At 39.5% G+C, this 23,121-nt stretch overlaps 1 long non-coding RNA gene across 7 annotated transcripts in view; it reads left to right on the forward strand.

Annotated features, from left to right (window-relative positions):
- Nucleotides 1–23,121, forward strand: part of LOC102165926 (uncharacterized) — a 1,721,850-nt gene that overhangs the window by 409,847 nt on the left and 1,288,882 nt on the right. The window lies entirely within an intron of this gene.

Here is a 23,121-nt window from a genome sequence, read left to right on the forward strand (position 1 = left end):
CTCATTCTATAAGTTAATCAATTCCTGAGAAGTAGATGTTGATGCAAACCCTCTCTTTCCTCTTTAACTTGTGTTATCGGTTCAGATGTGCTTTGCCTTCAATTGGCATTAAGGTATAAGATATTAGCTTTAAGTTTTTGTCTTTCTCACTTCCCTGTCAAATAGGCGACTTCTTTAAGAAGGCCTAAATCCAAAAATACTGAAAATTTTAAAACTTATTTCCCTTATGAAATCATTGACAATATTTCTAGACTTAGTTTTCCTTAAATATATTAACTAGTGTTGGATTATAACATTCCCATTGGCATATGCGTATAAAATATATAAATATGTGAAGGAAGCTGTAATTAATCTATAAGCCACCCATAAGTGTATTGAGTTCTGGTATTGAAAGGACCCTTTGGTGAAAGCCTTTTGAAATGGAATTATCACCTGTTATTTATTGGCATTTGTCTTTTGGAGTTTTGTTCCATTGAGTTCTCTTAAAATAGAGGTTGCCTCTCTGCCAGGTTTTCCCAGCCTCAGCACTATTAATATTTTGGGCCAGATAATTCTTTGTTGTAGGGGTCTGTTTTGTACATTATTGGATGTTGAGCATTGTCCCGGGACTCTTACTTCTGGATGCCATAGCATCTCTTCCCCCAGACTTTTTGGTGACAATCAAAAATGTCCTCATACTTTGCTAAATGGCAACAAGAGGTAAAATTGTCCCAGGTTGATAACTACTGCACTGGGTAGATCTTGAGTATTAACATTATATATTAAAATAATAATATTTACATAACACTTGTTTGTGGCCGGGAATAAGTGTTTTGTGTGTATAACCCTAACAATTCCAAAAGTGAGTGCTTTTATTATCTCATTTTAGAAATAAGAAAATGGAGGCAGAGAGTGTTTAAGTAACTTGGGGAAGATAGTTGTGCCAGGATTTGAATCCATGCTGACTGACATCAGATTCTATCCTCTGAAACACTACACTACATCCATAGTTCATAACTCTATGATGGAATGGCCAGATAACAGAACTTTTTAGGAGAAACAATATTTGCATTCTTTCCTAGTTATCCACATTGAACATTCAGAGGAATATTGTTCATGGTCTACAGTGGGCCTGCCATAGAGGGCCAGGATTTCAGATAAAGGCAAAAATATTATAGTTTTTTTTTTTTTTAAAACCTTTAAAAATTTTTCTATATGAACATTTATGGGCGTACTCTTGGTTACTAACCACTTTTGATTGAGTCAGTGAATGCTGCTATTTGACAGACTGACTGTGGTATATGTATAGGCCGGACCCATCTTATGCTGACTCAAGGGTTGAACACTGATAGTGGGTTCTATTTCAGTACTTTCATGAAAGATAATGTTACTTTAGCTGAACTTAGTAAGCTCACATTGCCCAGAGCTTAATCACCCAGCCCAAAGAGTGAGAGTAGTTCCAAAATTCCATTGTTTTCTTCAGGACATTTATGCAAAATTTTCAGGTATGAACTTTGGGTAGTTTGCAGATCAGGGAGAGACTGAAAATGTAAACTAGGACTCTTTCTTACATGAATAACAGGTGAGATTGAAAGTCTTAAATTTGATCTCTTTTGATATTGGGTCTGATTATTCTACAAATAGGTAGCACCAGACCCTCGATCAGTCACAGCCTAAAGAAATACAGATGGCTGGAAAGCCTATATTAAGTAAGACAGTTTTGTTTTGTAATTCATTGCATTACTTTCTTCCTTCATTCACAATTTTTTGAGTCATTATAGCATAGATATTAAGACACTGACTCTCAAATCACATTCTACATATGACACTATTCAGTTGTATGATCCTGAGCAAATTGCTTAATCTTTCAGAGCCTCAGTTTCCCATTTGTAAAATTAAGATGTGAATGGTATTTATTTCAACTCTTTCTTTGAGTACTAAATAGAGAAATATACATAAAGCTCAATAGGTATTATCTATTTGTAGTATTGTGTACCTATTATGTCACTGTGTGTCTACTAGGGGATAGAAAACAAGGACATGAACTACAGAACAAGGCAGGAGGTGATATGTCATGAAAGGAGGAAAGATAAAATGCTCTAGTAGTTCAGAAGAGTATGGGAATCCTTCTGGGTGGAGAAACAAGGAAGGAATCATAGATGAAGTGACAGCCAAGCTGAGCCTTGAAGGAAAGAGAATTAAGGCATACAGTGGTGGGAATGCTATTTCTAGAGTTGGCTATAAATACCTACTGGGACTGGATTGCAAATGATGACTCATCCTGTTCTTCTTGATCATCCTAGTGATTTTCAGAGAGGAAATCCATAATGGTAGAAAAATCCTGCCTACTGGTGTGTCTCCTCTTTTATTTTTCATAGAGAGCATAGTAGTAAGGCATTCTTATTTCCTTCTGCAATGATAGAGGCACTAAGTTTTCAAGGTCAAATAGTCAGCCTTAAATTAGACACAGGTCCATGAACTCTAAACAATCAAGCACCATGTACATTTTCACTCAGTATTACTCTCACCCGATGTTATGTAGTACTTTGGGGTACTGAAGAAATATGTCCCTAAAGAAATTACTGTCACAATGGGAAATATGATATAAATACACTAAATAGTGTTATAAATAATATAGAATCCAATATTCATCTATGTGGTGTGGACTCTAACAGAAGGTCTGAAAAAAAGATTGATCAGTGGAACCTGGGATGATTTTGGAAAGAAGGCTTCATGGAGGTATAAGAACTTGAGTTTTAGATTGGGAGGGGAGAAGAGAGCTTTTGAGATATGGAAATTTATTTAGCAAAGATGGTAATTCATGAATGAAGATAATGTCTTTTATTTCGTGTATTAAAATTTCAGTGATGTGCCTGCATCTCTTCTACTGAGTGATCTTTGCAGACATGTGTTTGTATCTTTCCTGTCCTAATGCCATCCACTCCAGGTGGTGTATAAACTGTGTATATAATTGGGGTACTTTCTCAGACTCCTGCTCTTGCTAATCCTTTCCTCCATCCAGAAACTATGCGTGCATGAGCTAAACGAATGTCATGTCATTGAAAGGACTAATTCTCCATTTCTAGACATTTCAAGAAAATAATATTGGCTCATTTCAAAAAGGGGTCTTTCAAAGCCAGCACATTTCTTTGACATTCTTCTCCTTCTCCCCCTTCAGTGCATGAGCCCCACTGATTTCTTAGGAAGATGCACGGTTGTCATGGTAAAAAGTACGCTAATTGGCTTCCTCTAGTTGATGTTCTGTCAAGCTCACTGCCCCACTGAGGATTTGGAATAGAGTACTTAACTTTTTACTTCTCAGAGAACATGTTCCCAGCAAGTCAGCTGCCTCAGCAGAAAATGGAAGGTATTTGAAATGTCCAATACGTTTTCTGAATATTTCACCCTTCATGGGGCCAGACATGCACAGTTTCACTTTCATTTGGTATCCTTCCACAGAGAGTGCTGATGGAAACTCAGCTGGAGATTTTTAACTGTGTTAAGTGAATTTGGGGAATTTGTAAAGAATGAAGCATGTGGGCAGACCATTAATTTGAGAATGGAGCCCTGAGTCTGGGGCAGGACTGGTCTGAAGCCAACTGTGAAGTAGTCCTCTCTTTTGTTGTCGTCTTGTTTTCTGTTTTCCCCACTGCTAGAAGGATTGATGGAAGGAAAAAGGCAGAAAAGCCTCATACTTCCTACAAAAGATGTGGTCTCAACCTCAGATGGTTCCTGATTTCACTTTTCTTCCAGTCTTTCAAATGAGAATGTAGCTAACTCTTGGATCATTTTGCCAGGGCATTTTCTTTACTTAGGAACTTATAGGAAAACCTAAACTGTGGTTTTCAAGGCTCCGAATGATGTAACATAACACTTATAAAGCTGCCCATGATAATCATTGGGATAGATATTTTGGTATCTCTCATAAGATATCAGGTAAAGAGGTGTCATCATCGACATATTGTCCTAGGTCTTCTCGGTAGCAGTGACTCACTGAGAAATCCTGAGTATCCTGTGTAGCTCTGTGTTTCCGTTTGTGAGGCTGATTCCTCCTGTTGTGGAGCAGCACACGCCTAGGTGGTTTGATGTCAGGAGTCCCTGGAGGTCTTTTACAGTTCCTGGAACACTTGTAGTGATGTTGCAAACTCATCTGAAGACCCTCCATCCCATCTATTTCTTTAAATTTACTTTTAACTGTCACTGGTCCAATATACCTCAGTGTGAATGGGTGTAAGAAAAGGTTTTGGGCTCTGGCCACTGGAGGGAAAACACTGGGAAAGAAAAGTGTCCATTGGTTGTTGGAGGCTAGAAAACACCTTGTCTTTTGAACATTTTGCCTCAGGCTAGTAGTGGGGATAATAATGATAATTATAATCATCAGGAAGTAGTGCCCAATTAAGTGCCTAACTGGGCCTGATGCTTTACTTAGAGAACTTCGTAGACTTATCTGTTTCTGCATTGAGCCTAACACACTATCACAGAGACTGGGTTGTTGCATGCAAGTATTAAGTCAGCCAGTGCAAAATGTGTGGTCTGCATCATACACAGGTTAAGATCAGCTCATTTAGGGAGAATAGGGGGCAGTGAGGTTAAAAATATGAAGTGGAAATGAATATTGTTTGGGCTTTGTACCTTCTCAGATCTTTAGAAATGTTTGAGCTCTCTTTTCTGCTTCAGAAAATAATGTTAGAGATTCTTTTGTGGCAAAGAAAACTCTTGCTAGGCATTGGGAACATTATTCAGACTCACAGACCACTGTCTACTTTTGGGGATGGGGATGGAGAAGGTGAGGATTGGGTGGGAACTCATCCCCTTGAAGGTGGTTTTGGATGATTTTTATATACTGAAAAGAGTATAAATATATGCTAAGATTTATTGAGTTCTTACTAAGTCCCAGATGCTGTGTGATACATGCTGCATTAGTTATTTAATTTTGCTAACAACTGCTGCATAGATGAAGGAAAGGAGAAACAGAGAGTATAAAGAAGTTGCCCAAAGTCACACATCTATACTGAATACCCTCCACCCAACCCCTGCCATACACTCATACTAAATTTCTGTGATAGGTATTTTCTTATCCTTGGGTGCACTCTGCAGAAAGTGGATGCATTTAGTTGTGGACTCCATTTAAAAAATTATTTTTATTTTTCCAAAATTTTTTATTATGATTGATTTACAGTGTTCTGTCAGTTTCTATTGTACAGCAAAGTTACCCAGTCATACATATATATATACATTCTTTTTCTCACATTATCTTCCATCATGTTCCATTACAAGTGATAAGATACATAGTTTGCTGTGCTATACAGCAGGATCTCATTGCCCGTCCACTCCAAATGCAAGAGTTTTCATCTACTAACCCCAGATTCTCAATTCATCCCATTCCCTCCCCCTTCCCCTGGCAAACACGAGTCTGTCCTACATGTCCATGATCTTTTCTGTTTTGTAGATAGATCATCTGTGCCATGTTTTAGACTACACATATAAGTGATAGCACATGTGTCTTTTTCTTAGTTCACTCAGTATGAGAGTCTCCAGTTCCACCCATTTTGCTGCAAATGGCATTATTTTGTCCTTTTTATGGCTGAGTAGTATTCCGTTGCATATATGTACCACATCTTCCTAATCCATTCATTCGTTGAAGGGCATTTAGATTGTTTCCATGTCTTGGTTACTGTGAATAGTGCTGTGATGAACACATGGGTGCATGTATCTTTTTCAGTGACATTTTTGTCTGGATATATGTCCAGGAGTGGGATTGCTGGATCATATGGTAGTCCTACATTTAGTTTTCTGAGGAACATCCATACTGTTTTCCATAGTGGTTGTACCAATTTACATTCCCACCAACAGTGTGGGGGGTTCCCTTTTCTCCAAATCCCTCTCTAGCATCTGTTATTTGTTGACTTTTTAATGATTCTGACCAGTGTGATTCTGTACCTCATAGTAGTTTTGATTTGCATTTCTCTAATAATTAGCGATGTTGAGCATTTTTTTTTTTTTTGATGTGCCTGTTTAGGTCTCTGCCCATTTTTCATTTGGGTTGGTTGTGTTTTCGTTGTTGAGTTATTTGTGTTTTTGGGAGATTAAACCTTTGTTGGTTGAGTCATTTGCAAAATTTTTTTCCCATTCTGTGGGTTGTCTTTTTGTTTTTTTTTTTAATGGTTTCCTTTGCTGTGCAGAAGCTTTTGAGTTTAATTAGGTCCCATTGGTTTATTTGTGTCTTTATTGCCTTTATTCTAGGAGGTAGATCAAACATAATGTTGCTGTGATTTATGTCAAAGAGCTTCTGCCTATGTTTTCCTTTAGGAGTTTTATGTGTCTGGCCTTACATTTAGGTCCTTAATCCATTTTGAGTTTATTTTTGTGTATGGTGTTAGATAATGTTCTAATTTCACTTTCTTACATGCAGTTGGAGGACTCCATTTAATTGGATTCTGGTTAATTGAGGGTTGGCTCTTTCATAGAAGGTTGTAGATGATTCAGTTCAGGGACAGATGAGCCCCTTACTGTCCACAAACTAAACCAGATCTCAAGGTAGGTTATTGCTGGAGGTTGAGGAGTTTAATATTTATACACCAAAGAAACTTGCTATATCAAAGGAGAGTTAATAATTCAAAGGACCTGGAACTCTGTTGAATTCAAGCTGTTCTTATAATCCCATTATTGTTAAATCCCTTCCTTCCCCAAACCCACCAGCCACCCAACTGTAATGGCTTGTTTACATAAGGTTTCTTTATTTTAAAGGGAAAAATAGCTTCATAGCTCGTAGGGTGGAGGTGAAGCCTGCCTATGCTGTAGTTCCTACAGTTTGCCCTTATGTGTTTCCATAGAAACAGAATCGTGGCATGAACTAAAAATTCTTAGATTTGTTTTCCTTTTTGTGTTGTTTGAAACTTATGCTAACTTTATCAAAACTCAGGGAGAGATTCATGGCTTTATATTCTGCTGGCAATTAGTGGGAGCCTATGTGCTCAGAGGAGGAGGGCACTCAGGACTTTTCACAATCAGATTTGTATTAACCCTTGATACCTGTGAAGAGAGAGATAACATGGGTGTGTTAATCCCTTTCCCTTGTCTTTGCCAACTCAGTCTTTCCATTCAGCTCAGCCATCTTGCCTCAGGGCATAGGATCATTTTGGAGGCAAGAGTGTAATTAAGAGCATGGGCTCTAAAGTTGGGTTGATTTATGTTTGACTTCTTGCCATGCTATGTATCACCTTATTTAAGTTTGGGTAAATAATTTGAGGACTCTGATCCTCAGATCCTCATCTATAAAATGGGCAATAATACTGATACTTGCTTTAAAGAAATAATGTGAAGGCAAAGTGCCTGAAACATGGTAGATATTCAATAAATAAATAGTAGGTTTTTAAAAAGTTACTTGTATCCCCCCTGAAACCCCTCTAGTCTCTCCTAATTTGTCACACCTTTGAAGGCTTTTTCTTGAACCCTATCTCATTGCCTGTGTTCATGTCACATAGCTTGGCACTTTTGAGTTGGTTGGCAATTGAGTTCTAGTTCTTTTGTCATAGATGGGTGTTGTCTCTCAGATCAGCTAGACTGTAATCACCTGAGATCTGAGCAAACTACTCATGACACTAAAACCTGGGCTCTGGGCTTCATCTTTGTATCCAGAGACTGGAGTTGAGTTTTTGTCTCCACAGGAGTCTAGGTAACCACTCTCTTCCCCACCTTTTGCTGCGTCACTAATAACAATCTGGTAAGACATCTTCAATGTGCCCAGTGTAATAGATTCCATCTGTAAGGACCAATGAAGATGAAAGAACGCTGTCACACTGCCTAAGGCTTTTCTGCCTGGAGTGCCCCTGTGCCTGTGGCTCATTTTACCTGAGGGAAATACTGTATTAAGTTTGGTCAGCCTGAAGGACTGCCACTGGGGGCTTCTTACTGGGTGGGAACTGGCAAGGCCTCCAGCCAAGCTGAGCTGAGATCAAGGTCAGCTTCACTTTAAGAGTGTCCTATCAATCACCTTTGGGTGGTGGTATCATTCAGACCGAAGGTGTTAATCTTCAGTCTGGGCTATTTTTCCTCAGATATTTTGAAGTTAAAGATGATATCTAAGGTGAAAAATCAATTATGGGAAAGAGCTCAAGTTAGGTGCCAAGTGCTTGCAGGCAGCTTGCTGGAACGGAGAGGGAGACGGTAAGGAATTATTAAGGAAAAATCGAATGTTTACCAGGGCTTTGCAAAATAGAGGGGGAAGTGAAAATAGGGCTCCTATGATAAATGAACAAAGAGCATGGATTTGCTTCAGTTCTAACTCCTTTATTGCTCTAATCAAAAGCAGGGGTTATTTGAACTCAAATTATTTTTGCTAGGCTGAAAGAGGCATTCAAGGAGCGTTTTGAGGAGATTTTTGGGTAAGAGTGAGTGGGTAATTTTGCTGTTCGCTCTGTAGCCCTCCTTGTAGTTATCACCAGGGCATTTAGGTGCCACATTGGTTGAATATTTTCCATGAAGACAAAGACCAAGCATTGGGAACTTCTCCCTCTAGCCTGAGAGCCCCTTACAGTTCCACCAGGGACCAAGGGCAGGCCCAAGGCACTGACTGGTTTGAAAGCAGGAGAGAGGAGAGGAAGTAGGGGGAAGAGGAGAAAGTCAATGGGGACAGTATTTGGGTGTACTGAGCCAGCTGTTAATTGTGTTCTCTACCTCTAGTCCTGCCTCTCTTCAACCCATTCTCCACCATAACTACCACTGATTTTCCTAAACATAAATCTGATTGTCTGTTCTCCTGCCTCCAGTGTTTCCCATTAAGCTGTACCTCAAGTCCATGCTCCCTGACATGATGTACAGGCCCTTCACAATCTGTCTCTTGTCATGATCTGTCTCCCTTCTCCACTTTCTGCCGCACACTTGAGACCAATATTGAATGGCTTAGAGATCTTTCTACCTTAGCTCCCCATTTTACACACAAAATGCTTCTCCATGTCTTTGCCTATGCAAATCATCCTGCCCGGGACACCATTTCTACATTCTTTACTAGTTCCTTTTCATGTTTCAAGACAGCTTGGCTATCACTTCCTGTAAGCATTCTCCAACCCCTTCAGATGGCCTATAGTTCTCTTCTGAGTTCCATGGCCCCTGTGCATACCTCTGTTTCATCATATTCTCCATTATACTGAAATTATGTACATTTCTGTCTCCCCCGCTAGACTCCAAGCTTCTTATGGTGGAGAATGGTATAGAAAGGACCAAGGCAGTGGTCTTAAGTGCCTGTCAGAAGCAGCTATGCTTTGGGCTTCCTTCCTGTTCAGCAGATGCCTGCTTTCTCACTGACTTATGTATTTGTGAAAAGCTGCCCATGGAATTATCCAAGAAACACCTAGCTCTAGGAAATGTTTGCATTTTAAATGGGTGTCCTAGTGCCTTGCCTTTCAGGAATTTTGGATACTAAAACAGGCTGATGTAGAGACATATTTTCCTTGGCCCTTGTACTACCTGCTATAGGCAGCTGCCCATTAAGCCTGTGTTTAGGGTTGGCCCTGAACCTAGTGGCCACTGATCACCATAGTGATCTGTTAACATGTAGTTAAGTAGTTTCTCTAAAAAAAAGGGGGGGGCATGTGGATTCTGGGGCTTTAGCTAGAGTGTGAGCTTCTTGTGGAAAGGGACTGCCTGTCTCTAGCTTGCCTGGGGTTTCCCAGAGGGCTCTATAACAAGGGAGAGGATCTGAGGAGATTCTAACCAAGCCTGCTGATTTATGAGGGCTTTCCCTTTTTGCATTATGTCTAAACCAGTGTGGAGGGCAGCCCTGTATACAGTTCAGCCAAGACTGGGTGTCCTCTTCTCCAAATCCCAGGGTGCTGTCTTAACTAAGTTCAAGGCTTAAATAAAAGCTAGTTCAAAGGAAGTGAAGGATGGATGGAAAACAGCTTGGTCCATCAAACTGTCATTTCTCAGAAATTTCAAATGATTCTTATTGAAAAATGAAAAAAAGGAAGGAATCACATCTTACAGTATCTATAGGAAAATGTGCTTTAAGTAACAAGATCCAGGCTGTCCTTATTGGAGAGATGCCAGTTCTACTGATAGAAAAGATTTTCTCAGACCATCTGTCAGTTATCACAGTCTGGGTTTAACTCCTTCTGTACTAGCATAAAAAATTCACTAATTTAGTAAGTCGCTACATCGGGTGCTGGGGTGGGGGGGGGGGCGGTTAAGACATGGCACCTCAGGGGGCTCCAGAATTTAATAGCAGAGATGAGAGAGACATGATGATGTAAGAAGCAGGCCCAATACACTAAGTACCATAAGGAAGCTACCAAATGTGGTGAAAGCACCAATGAGGGGGAGATTACTTTTGGCTCTGGGCTGGGGAAGTCTCCACAGAGGCATGTAAAGGCAGTGGGAAAGGGCACAAATTGTGGGCATTTTGGGTAGAGGGACTAGCATGTTAAGTGCCAAGAGAGGTAGGGAAGTCCAGGATAGGTCTGTCCAATGGGAATACTCTGGATTTAAAAGAATATAGAGTGTAGAAATAACAGTAGATCAAGTTTTATAGATTGGGGATCAGATAAAGGAGGCATTTGATTAAGAAGTCAAGATTAAGAAATAGGAATTTTATTCCATCAAGTAGATGATGTGTTGTCAGTGTCAGCTTTTGGAATAGTCAGTACGTTGCTCAGAGCTATGCTTTAGGAGGATTATTTGGGCAGTCCAGGAAATATGGGTTAAGTACTGAACTATTTTCTCCAACCTCAGAGGCCATAGGAATAGATTTGTAGCTTCTGCTATTTAAGATGTGATGCATTGGGTTTTGGAGACTTAGAACTGGATTTTTTTATTAGTTGCTATTAGATTGATGGCCCTGAGGTCACTGCTCAGGCCAAGACAGCTAGCCCAGTTCAGATGAAAGGGTACATTTTTTTTTTGTTGTTGTTCTTTGAACCTATGTGAACTTAATAGGTTTTGAGTTAAACCTGGGCCAATTTTTCAATATCAGTTTGATGTTCCTTCCTCTTTGTATTTTGAGTGTGTATGTATGTGTATTGTATCATTTTGATGTTTTTTCCTTCAAATAGTTTTATGACTCAGTTTTTCTGTATCCCATGAAATAATGGGGGTGGTGGCTAGGATGATATGGGATCACTTCTGAAATAATCTGTACATTTATTCTCCAAGTTCCTTCTGGCTTAATGCTATCAGGAGGCTTCTGGGTTACATTTTTGGTTGGAGTAGCCCCAATGTTTCCTCAAAGAGTGGCTATCTTGGACCACTTGTGAAAGAATTCACCTGGGGAGGAATCTGGTTAAAAATGCAGGTTTAGGGCCTTTCCCTAGATGGGCTGAATCAGAGACCAGGTATCTGCCTGCTTAATGTGCTCCCCAAGTGTACAAATTCAAATTCATGCTCATGTTTTGAGGACCTCTGAAGTACGAAAAAATTAAAAAAAAAAAAACAAGAAATGGAGTTTTGAGTTTAAAAGACAAAAAAAGGTGCTGTGGGTCGCTGCAGAGGCACAGGTTCGATTCCCAGCCTGGTGCAATAGGTTAAGTATCCTACACCACAGCTATGGCTCAGATTCGATCCCTGGCCTGGGAACTTCCATAGGCCATGGGTGTGGTGTCCCCCTTTCCCCCCCAAAAAAAGGACTTTTGAAAAGTCTAGAAAACTTGGCCTTTGGATTTTTTTTTTCCTTTTAATTCATCAAGCTAAGAATTTTTGATTTAAAGAAACTTGTTGTAGAAGGACCTTTCTGTTTTGTAATGGTCTTTGTCCTTTCCATCTCCCTGAACCCATGCCTTAAGGCTCATTTCCTCTCATGTGTGTTCCAGGACCACTCAAGCCAATGAAGATTTTCTTGGTTTTCAGAGCTACCTTCACTTCCTCGTTGTCCCTTTCATTTTCCGTCCAGCCTTGGGGATTTACCTACTTCATGCCTTTGATGTTGCCCCAGTTCGTCTCCAAATTCCTTGAAGGAAAGGGCTATGTCTTATATTTTTTTCCCCACACTCCTGGTCCTGTAGCATCTGACACCATGCTTGTCACCCAGTAGGAGCATGATAAATGCTTGTAGAGTGAATGGAAGGATTTCAGAGGACATGATGGAGCTTTGCTAGAGAAACACAAATACCAAAACTATGTTCAGGGATAAAGGGGAAAGTGAACCTAAAATGCATGGTTATAGTCACTAAAATAGTCAAGTACCTAATGAAGTGTGCAAAGTTCTGTCTTTCCAGTAGCTTTTAGAGAATTGCCATGAGCCAAAATTCTTTATTTTCATTTATGAGAAACAAACCCATTTCCATAACTCTCCTTCCATTTTCAACACTTTCAATTCCAAACTATGACTCAGGCTTGCTTTATTTCTGGCAGCATGTCGTCTTTTAAATGGGGGAGTGAAAAGAACTTGGAACAATGACTTTCAAACTTCCCCAGTCCTTCAATAATAGTCCCTCTTAAGTGCTGAGGAATAGCCGTTTTGTGCATTCACTGATTACATCATCCATTATACTGGCCCTGCCATGGGATCCTTTTCTTTCTTTGTGGATTTGATAACTGACCCCATGTAATTTCATTTGTCAAAGTGCATCTTACCCATTTTCCCTTTCCCCCGATTTTTTCTTTGATGCCATACCTTCCCTGATTTTAGAGTGTGGAGGACTAGGGTGGGTGGGAATTGATGCCTGCCTGGGCTTTTTAAGTACCAGCAGCAACATTATTTCTATATTTTTGTTCTGCCACTGAAAATGCTTCAGCCCACATGTAACTAGTTCTCATTCTCTTCCTGTTCCCCCGCCCACAGCATCCTCCTGCTCCCCCTTAAATGCCTGCCCCCCCCCCCCCTTCTCAGAGGCCACTTTCCTTCACAGTTCCAGAATGGTTTCATTCATCACTGTCACAGTTCCTGTCGATGGTAAACTCTTCCATCTTATCTGCGGCCACCAGTAAATGAGTTTGCATTTAATATTTTAAAGAGTTTTCTTTGTTTCTGACATTTCTCCACCCACTGATACTTGCACTTATGTGGCTTGCTGTCACCTTTTTCTCTGCCAGTTGGTTGGCAGCAACCAGTCTTCCCCAGAAAATGCAAGAGGATCATCCTGTCACTCAGGAAATCTGTCTAATTTTCATCTGACATTGGTTACATGTGCTCACTTTCTTCTTTGGGTGAGAAAGGCAGACTTGAGAGGAAAGAGACAATTTAAGAATTTGGCAGAGGAGGCTAAAAGTTGCAAATGGTTGGGCTGGACAGTAGGAAATTTTGGATTTGTGTTTGTGCCCTGGGCTTGACCTACTGTCAGTCTGTGTAAATTACTTATTCTGTCTGTGTCCTTTCTCTGCTTATGGGAATGTTGTTAATTTCATAACTGAGAGGGACAAAAGTTTTGGATATCGTATTTTGAAAATACAAAGACCATGATATCACTTGATGAAAGCTTGCTGTGTTTCAGGGTGCTAGGTGATTTGCACACATGATTTTTACTCCTTGAGGCAACATTGAATGATTTGAGGCTTAAAGATATTCAGCATTTTGTTCCAGAACACATAGCTTATAAGGGATGGAACAAGGATTTTAGCACAGATCTCTCTGGCTCCAGAGTTTACAGTCTTGTGGTGACTTTGCTGTACAAGAATCTGGGTGATATTGAGCAAAATTGAGTGTTCTCAGCCATTTGTGTCTCCTCTTGCCTTGCTTTCTTTTAGGACATCTACTGATACCGGGCTGATGCATGTCTAGGGGTGTCCTTGTTTTGAGTTTCAGCTCTGCCATTTACTAGCTATATAAATTTGGGCCAGTTATTTAATCTCTCAGTGTCAGTTATCTATATGTGTGAAATTGGGATGAAAACAGCCCCTATCCCATAGGTTTGTTGTGAGCCTTGACAAGTGACCATATATAAAGCTAATACTTTTGCTTATTAGCACATGGTAAACTTTCAATGATGGTTAGTTATGACCATTGTCAGCTCAGCATTATTTCCCCACAGTGCTTCTCTCCAGACCTGCTCTGCTTGGCTGGTTGGCTGTGCTCCAAATACATTCTTCCTTGCCCCCCTTATTAACCCCCCTCCCCCCAAAAAAAACCCAAACTTCTTATTCTGTACTTTCTTTTCAGAGGGCTTTGCTCTGTACCTTCCAAGGCGACTGATACTTCCATGATAAATTGGCTCATTCTGGGGTATTAGTAGTAGATAATTTACTTTTGACTTAGGGTTTTGGATGACACTGCTCTTTAACCTCCTAGAACTGAAATAATTGAGTGTGGATTTCAAGTTGTGATTCTCTGAGCCTGAATGGAATAAAGTATGGAGTGGGTTTTTGGTATAGTTAGGAGTATAGCATGCTTTATTCAAATTGAGCAGGGCCACTTTAATATCTTTTTAGCATACATTTAGCTTCCTCGTAAAATTTTGTTGGAATTCTAATAATAGCAAACATTTAACACAGTACTTACTTTTTTGCCATACATTGTTCTCAACACTACATATTATTTCATTTAGTCATCACAACCCGAGGGGTAGACATTATCCTCATTTTACAGAAGAAGTTAAAGCACAGACAAGTTAAAGTGACTTGCTGAAGGCTAAACTAAGTGGTAGAACTGGGATTTGAGCACAGGCTACACTCAGCTACCACATTATATTGCCTCTTTTTGGAGAAAAGGCTGTCTTGAAAATGAGCTGAACTTTAATAATGGAAATTTAGGCCATTGACTTACGGTGAGAATGTTGGGTGATGTCAGAAAGCTGTCACCCTGAGACTAGTTTTTACCGTTTTAACATTTCAGGTACTCTTAGTAACCAATCTTGTAATTTTCAAGTAGTACTCTGCCACCAGGTAGTGGAAGAGAGTTACAAGTCATATGATTCATAAGGCAGAAATCAAAATGTCTGTCTGTCTTTTTAAAATTAAAACACTCTATTAATATAAGAAACTCTTAAATGGCATGAACCTTAATTTTTCCTAGGGAACGAAATCAAAATGTCTGATAGTCTCTGCATACCATGTCATAACAAAAAGATTGAAAGAATTAAGGTCATCTCACCTACAGAGAGAAGACTTATAGAGATAAGTGTCTTCAAATAGTTGAGCATCAAATGGTTGTCATGAGGAAGTGGGACCAGGCTTGCTGTCTTATGGACTAAAGGGCTGAGCTAGAGCTAAAATATGAGTTAAGGGAAAGCAGATTTTGGCTCACTGTAAGGGAGGATTTTCATAAACAGCTCTTACTTAATGAAGCAGACTTCCTTATGAGTGTTCTACAATGACTACAATACTCTTGGGGAAATAAGACTTTCTGAGAGAGAGTTATCAGGGAAGCCTTCATGAATAACTTTTCTTAGCTGTTATTAACTAATTTCTTTAAAATTTGGTTCTAGAGGGAAAGTGGTCCCTTCTGTATACCCTTATACCATTTATTGTGTTAGATCTTATTGTCTTAGATCTGTCTTAATTTGAGCTTTGGCTCATTACTCAGAAAACCTCTTTTCGGTGGTCAGTGGCTAATGCTTTCCTTTCAGGTGGTCTCTCTTGTGGCTTCTATACTTTGCCTTCTGACTTAACCTGGAAAACCCAAGAGACTTGATCTTTAGACTTGCGAGGAAACTGGAACCCCACATCCCTCCACCAGGAGGAGGGAAACCATCTATCTTTTATTCTCTCAACTGGTTAACTGAGCTTTTGGTATCCCAGCATTTCCCCTGAGTGATTACTCTAAAATGGAAGGAAATAGGATTACAAAGTGACAGAATCTTGTGGAACAGAATTTGAACTTTTAAAAATCACAGGATGGGCCTTAGTATAGCCCATAATCACTTACAGGTATTCTCCTTTTTTTGTCTCTTCAGACTCAGGCAAAATGTCTTATCACTGTCTCAGGAAGCATATTTTGTTAAATAAAGAACTCTTGTTTCTCCGAAGAGAGCAAACTTCGGTAAGAGCTCTTAAAATATGTTCTTCAAGATAATGTGGAGACAGAGTTGAGGATAGAGATATTTTTTCACCTGCTGTCTCTCCTGGTAGAATCAAATAGTCCCTCAATTTATAATTTGTCAAATTTCAGTATCCCATGACAGATAGAAGAAAACTTTGATGAAATGCTTAGCAAGAGATGATATCTTATATGTCAGATTGGAAGCTACTGAGATTTTAAATAATTTATAAACTCGCTCTAAGAAGTATACAAAGTTTGTTGGTTGAGGAAGCTTCAATATACTGCAGATTCTGTTTTATTAGGAGTCAGACCAGCTCCTCTTCACCCCACCCTCAGTTTTCTGTTAATGTTTTCTTCTTATCTAATATGCATGGCTAAATATTATGTTCCTCCAGACACTGGTTGGAAAGGAGGAGTAGATGTGTCATCATCATTTTTTTTTTTTTGACTAACCACACTGAGTCATGGTTAATTAAGAGAAATTAATCTCTCAAAGCAAACTTGATTTTATTGAGGGTTCACCCAAACTATAAACTTTTACCTGGAGCTGTTAAGCAACAGTCCATTGTTTTCTATTTGAAGTTCACACCTTTTGTTTTCTTGCCTACCATCAAGTTGGGAAGCTAAGGAAGCCAAGAGCCAAACAGGGGAGAAGTAGCCTGGAACCTAACTAATAACTGATTGGTTCAACTTTTCCTGAATACAGGAGAAGTAACAGAGGCATCCATAGAAAACTGCCTTAAGGGAGGGGTGACTTTTTTTTTTATCACTGGTTGCAAACTGGGGTTTGAAAATTAGGGGTAGTGGCATTATAATAGCTGCTGGAAGTGGCATTCCATTTTTTACATGAGTCAGTTGAGAGAAGCCAGCTGCTTCTGAACTACTTTTCCTCTTTCCTGCACCTGTGATAAGGAAACCTCTATTAACCCGAGTGCCCAGGTGTGGGAAGAGGGAAGGCATGGAAGGTTCTGATTAGTGGGATTTTTCAGGATTACTTGTAAATTCTGTTTTTTTCTCTCTTTTGGTTGAAATTATTTGCAAAACATTTGAATAACTGCTATTTATTGGGGTCCAACTGGGTCAGTGTTTATAACTACCCTGGAAATAGATGGTATATATTATCCTGATTATACAGATGAGGACTCTAATGAAGGGAGCTTGAGTACATTTTCCAAGGTTATACAGCAAAGAAGTAGAACAACAGTGGTTTGAAACCAAAAGCTGAGCTCTTGCTCAGTTTTCTTTGCCACTTGAGGGTAATGTTACACCTTAGGGCTCCATTTTGGTGTCAGGAACTACCTGAGTGCTGAAGTTACTGTTCTCTATTTGACTGAGTATCTTCCACAATCAGGTCTTTGAGTAGAGACTGTTCGGAGAGTGGGGATTGCTGCCTAAAAGGTGTAGGAGTCAAGATCTTTGTCATTGAGAACATTATTGTGTAATAGGAGCAGGATACACATACATACTTTAATATTAAAGAAAATCTTTGTGCTCTGTCAAAAGACAAGAGCAAATCCCCACATTGGTGTGACAGTATTTCTCTCTAGGCTTGCCAATTCTACTTTCTAAAAGTTCAGTGAACACTTAAAGCTAAATACCCTTTCAGGGATGCTTTAAACAGAAATTAAAATGATTTCATTAAGAAGTCAAGGCCTGCTGCAGGGAATGCCATGAGAGTACCCAGAGACCTTCCAGTCCTAGCCAGACTCCTTTTTTCTACAATGTATGATGTATCTCCATTACAGATGCATTTTGATTGACACTAAGAAATGTTCCTGAGAAGTTAACTCATGAATACCAATTTTTCTCAGTTGAATTATTGTTAACCCATGCTTGTGAAACTATTATAAAAATCCTGTGGTTAATCCTTTTTATGATAAAGCAAATAAACCCCCAACTGAGTTGTTTTCATAAGTTTGAATTTTTGTCTGCTGAACAGCTTAAGGTGGAAGCAGATCAACACACATAAACTCTGGATGCTTCCTCAGTTATTGCAATGAGGTTTGATATTTATTTCAAACTACAGTCATAAATACCAAGAGGCCTGTGGAGGAAAGAAGAGCTAGGTTCTAGGAGAGGCTCTCTTTCCTCAGGAATGTGAATAGTACAGCTTGTTTGTGCTCTGCCTAATGAGAAGTGGCTGGTGAAGTAATTTTTGGTGTGCTGGATTTCCGAGAATTGATTGTGATTCAGTTAGATCAGGCCAATGAAGCATTTTGTGTTTAAAAATACAGTGTGGAGTGTCTAAGTATGTTGAGTGAAGGAGAAAGTTGAAGACCTGGTTTAGAGGGAAATACCTAGGGGAAATCCTTTAATGAAACTATGGATGGTCCCCTTCTTTATTGGAGCCATATATTTTGGTGGCTACCTTTGGTAATTGTGGACCAAGCCCAAGTCTTTAATTGATAGCCTGTGTAATTGTAGGGGAATTCAGGTTTCCTTTTGTTTCCCAAGACCATATTGAATATGAATTCACTGATAGAACAAAGGATAAATAAGATTTAATCTATCGTATTTAAATGCATAATTAATAAAGGAGTCCTGGGAGTTCCCGTTGTGGTGCAGCAGAAACAAATCAGACTAGTGGACATGACCATGTGGACTTGATCCCTGGCCTCGCTTAGTGGGTCAGGGATCCGGCATTGCTGTGAGCAGTGGTGTAGGTCTCAGACAGGCTCAGATCCTGTGCTGTGGCTGTGACATAGGCCCGCAGCTGTTGCTCCTGTTCGACCCCTAGCCTGGGAACTTCCATGTGCCGCAGGTGTGGCCCTAAAATAAATAAAGGAGTCCTGGATGCAGAACTGTATAATATTTAACCCTTATAACTTGGAAGCATTTTGTAGATCCTAGTTTTCATAACAGTGCAGTGGAGGAAAGTGTTATTTTAATTGATAGCCAGAACCCAGTAGAATGTCACCAAAGGTATGTTTCTACATATAGGTTTCAAAATTCTCTTTTGGCCCTTTGGGCACATCTGCTAAAGCCTCAACATCAGTTACTATGTTTAGCAGAGAAAAAAGCAATCAATAAATTCTCCAGTCAGAGTTAACCATTTGTTTTCAGGGAAGTAGAAATTTAGTGTTCTTCAAAGGAATCCATTCAGAGGGAAACAAAAGTATGTCTGAATTTATCCACGTGTGTTAAAAGTTTATGCAAGCCAAATGTCTAGCACTGAGGTTGCAAGCTATAGTTTCCGAGCCAAATCTGACCACCACCTGTTTTTATCAATAAAGTTTTATTGGAACATAGTCACACCCACTTCTTTGTGTATTTTCTATGGCAATTTTTATGCTATAGCATCAGTTAAGTAGTTGCAACATCAAGACTCTTCTCTAAGACCTCCCTCCCTTACCCCTTATATCCAATTCATCAGCAAGTTTGCATATTGTAGTTCTAAAATAGATCTAGGGAGATTGACCACATTCTGTCTAAGGAATGTGTATCTTCCAGGCTGTTGTTGGCTTCTGAGATGGCCCACATTCTGTCTCTCTGAACAAATCTACCTCTTACCTATCAAAAAAAAAAAAAAAAAGGAATCTCTGTACTTCTCTTGCCATCCAATCCAAACCACCATTCTCTCTAACCCTGGACTTACTAAATAGCCTTCTAATTGATTTTCTCATTTTCATTCTTATTTATAATCTTTTCTCTTCACAGTAGCTAGAACTATATTGTAAAAATATAAATCAGATAATGTCATTGTCCTGCTTGAAATACTCTAATAACTTCCAAATGTACATAGAATGAAACCCATACCCCTTATCCTAAGCTGGCCCCTTGCCACCCCTTCACCTTTGTCTCTTATTACTCTCCTCTCACTCTGGCCACATTGCCCTTCTTTTAATTTTAAGAACATGCCTAGTTCACTTGCACTGTAAGACCTTTGCATATGTGGTTCCATCTACCTGGAATGTTCTTACTGTACATGTTTGTATGTCTCATATGCCACTTTCTTATTGAGGCCATTTGTGACCACACAATCTAAATTAATCATACCTCCAATTCAGTTTCTATCATGTCTGACTTTTTTTTCTCATGATATTTATCACTATTTGAAATATTGTTGTTTATTCATTTGTTAATTTGTCCATTACCTGTGTCCTTTAACTAAAATATAGGCTCCATCGGAGCAGGAACTTTGTCTTGTTCAGTTATTTATCCTAAATACCTAGAAAAAGCCCTTAATGAATATTAGTTCAATGAATGGCTAATGAACTAGAATGCATTGGGCATTTCTTACATCATTGCCTGTGTTGTCATGGGTTGAGTTCCCTGTGAAGCAACTCTGAGATGGCTTGTGGTCCATAGGATATTCATTTAGGAATCCCCCTGGGATCAACACATAGGCAAGGGAAAGGAAAGAAGCAGAAATGGATAGATGGAGAATCTGAGCTATAGGCTCAACAGTAGCTTTAGCTAACCCTTAGCTGGGTAAATCTGAAGCTAAAAAATGTTCTTCAGTGTTTTCCTGAGTTGGGCCAGCATGGCCAGGCCTTTATACCTCTCATCAATGTCATTGCATGTGGGCTGTCCCCAAGAAGGATCAGGACTGGGCAAGATGGCTCTCCATAGTTGAAGTAATCTCTGAAGAGACTAATGGCTGAAGGATATCTGCCAAAGTTGCTCTAGCAACTATAACATGAGCTACTTAACTGAGTAGTGTATCGTAGTGTTTGCCCCTGGTCGACTTAGATCCAATTCTTAAAATGTGTTTTGGGTGCAGATTTTCTAGAATCTATAGACCTTTGTTCCTGGAGGGAACTTAGAAAAGGAAGGTTGGTGGAGAAAATTACAGCTCCCATTACTGCAAATGATCTCAAGGGCTGCAACTGATAGTCATCATCTCTGTCCTCCACTATCAGTTCTAGATTTCCCTCATCCTCAGGTAACACCCTTACTTGTCATGGTTGCTTGCCTGGCGACCAGACCCTATTCCCTAAGGGGGGGGGGATTTGATGGTGTCTCAGTGTGTTCCCCACTGTGTATTCTTTCTGAGCACTCTGTATGTTCCTTTTAAAATTGTTAAAAGTATCTCAGTGGTTAGCTCAGGTCATGTGTGCCCTTGTGCAGGCAGAGGAAAATCATCTCAACATATTTTCTTCACAATATGGCAGCAGGTGCAGATTTGGAATTGAAACGCTAAATGTGTCATTGAAACAAATTAATGGTTGATGAATTTTTTATACAAATGTTTTCAGGTGCTGAAAGAAAACTGTCCATGGCCCCCTTCCCAGCATAATAAGGCAGGAATAAAATATCCAGACTCTCAACTAGCACTGTCAAAATATGCAAAGCTTAATTTAAGGCTGTACATAAACTCTGAGCTTAAGGAAGGCAGAATGCCTCAAAAAGGCCATTACTACGAGTTTCTAAATTATTAAAATTTTACTACTCCTGGAGTCTAGTAACTTTTTGCTATTTAAAAATTATGCCTATTTTCCTTACAGAAATTTCCTCCATCTCTATTTGGAAATTAACATGTGGCATTTCTTTAGAGAGAGATTTATAGGGAGCTAGAGAAAGCCCTTTGCTTGTTTCCTGGATGTCAGCTCAGCCATAGAACAGCCAGGGTACTTAATCAACATTTTTCTGCTACAAACTGAAAGGAGAAGTGGGCTCATGGACTTTAAGGTTCAGAGCCACTTTAAGGCACATTGTATCACATCATATCATCATATCATATCATGTATCATATCATATGTACTTTCTTTGTACAAATCCCATACATTTCCTAAAGTTTCCAATGAGGACTTAATTGCCCTGTGTCCCCATTCCCACCCCATCTCCCCTCGTTAGACACTAGGGACCTGGATTTCAAAGTTCCTGGCCCATGGCTTTTCTTGTTCCTTTCCTGTACCCATTCATATCCTCTTAAATGAATAATAGTAATGATGATAGCTACAAATATTGAGTGCTTATTGAGGTACTTGGCTAAGAAGCTTAATGTAATTTACTCGTTTAATCTTCATTGCAACTTTGAGATAGGAGACAGTGGTCTTGTGTTGCAGATGACTCAACTTTGGCACAGAGTGTTTATACAACTTACCTAAGAGCATATGTTTGTTCGCCAACTATTTGCTGATCATTCTTTAACTTCCAGGAAAAATTCTAGATGCTGGGGATATGACAGTAAACAAAGCAAATGATAATCCATACCCTAATTTAGCTTATATTCTGGTGTATACATTTGGAGGTAGACAATAAACAGAAAAATCAAATTTATAGTATGTTGGAGGGAAATAATTGGACAGTATATCACCCGGAGGGTGCAGTTACAGTGTTAGATAGGGCTAGGTTAGACCTCATTGATAATTATGTGTGAGCAAAATCTGAAAGAGCTGAGGGAAGGACTTAGTAGATACATTAGTTAAGAGTTTTCCAGGGAGAGTGAACAAAAAGTACAAAGCTGAGGTGGAATCTGGCTTAGTTTGTTCATGGAAGAACAAGGAGGCCACCATACTTAGAGTGGAGTGAAGGGTAGTAGGAGCTAAGGTCAGAGGGATAACAGTGAGGGAAGGAGGGCTCTTTGTAGGCCGTGTAAAGATTTAGCATTGAGTCTGAGTGAGAAAGTCATCAGAGGGTTTTGAACTGATGTATATGAACTGACTTACATTTAATAGTATCCCTAGCTGCTGTGTTGAAAACACATTATGGGAGACAGTAGCAAAAGCAGGAAAATTTTAGGAGGCTATTATAAATATTCCATATGAGATGATGGTGGCTTAGACTAGGGTGGTAGTGGTAGAGGACTTGAGAAGTGGTTGCATTTTGGAAATGTTATTAAGGTAGGCTGGTGGGATTTGCTAACCAAATGGATTGCAATATGAGAGAAAACTAGGACTTAAGCATGACAACCAAGTTTTTGGCCCCAGTAATTGGAAGGGAGTTGCCAAGTGAGATGTAAGACATGGTGGGAGGAGTAGGTTTGAGAAGGGAGAGTTGGAGTTTGGTTTTGGATGTGTTAGGTTTGAGAGGACTATCAGACAGCCAAGTGGGAAGTATTATGGCAGTGGGTTGCATATGTTTATCTGAAGTTCAGGGTTGGTGTACTGGTTGGAATTATAAATTTGGGATATATCAGTGATTAGATGGAACGAAACTGAATGAGATAAGAAATTTTAGAACTAAGATGTGGGACATTCAAGCATATAGAGATTGAGAAGAGGAAGCGAGCCAGAATGGGAAACCTAAGGAGGGGAAGTCACTGAGGAAGGAGGAAAACTGCGTATATTGCCTTG

Source organism: Sus scrofa, chromosome X (genome assembly GCF_054392235.1).
Source record: "Sus scrofa isolate SSC_HxYL_T2T_F1_AM1 chromosome X, Sscrofa_HxYL_maternal_Yorkshire_Landrace_v2.0, whole genome shotgun sequence".
In the NCBI taxonomy this organism is placed as follows: domain Eukaryota; kingdom Metazoa; phylum Chordata; class Mammalia; order Artiodactyla; family Suidae; genus Sus; species Sus scrofa.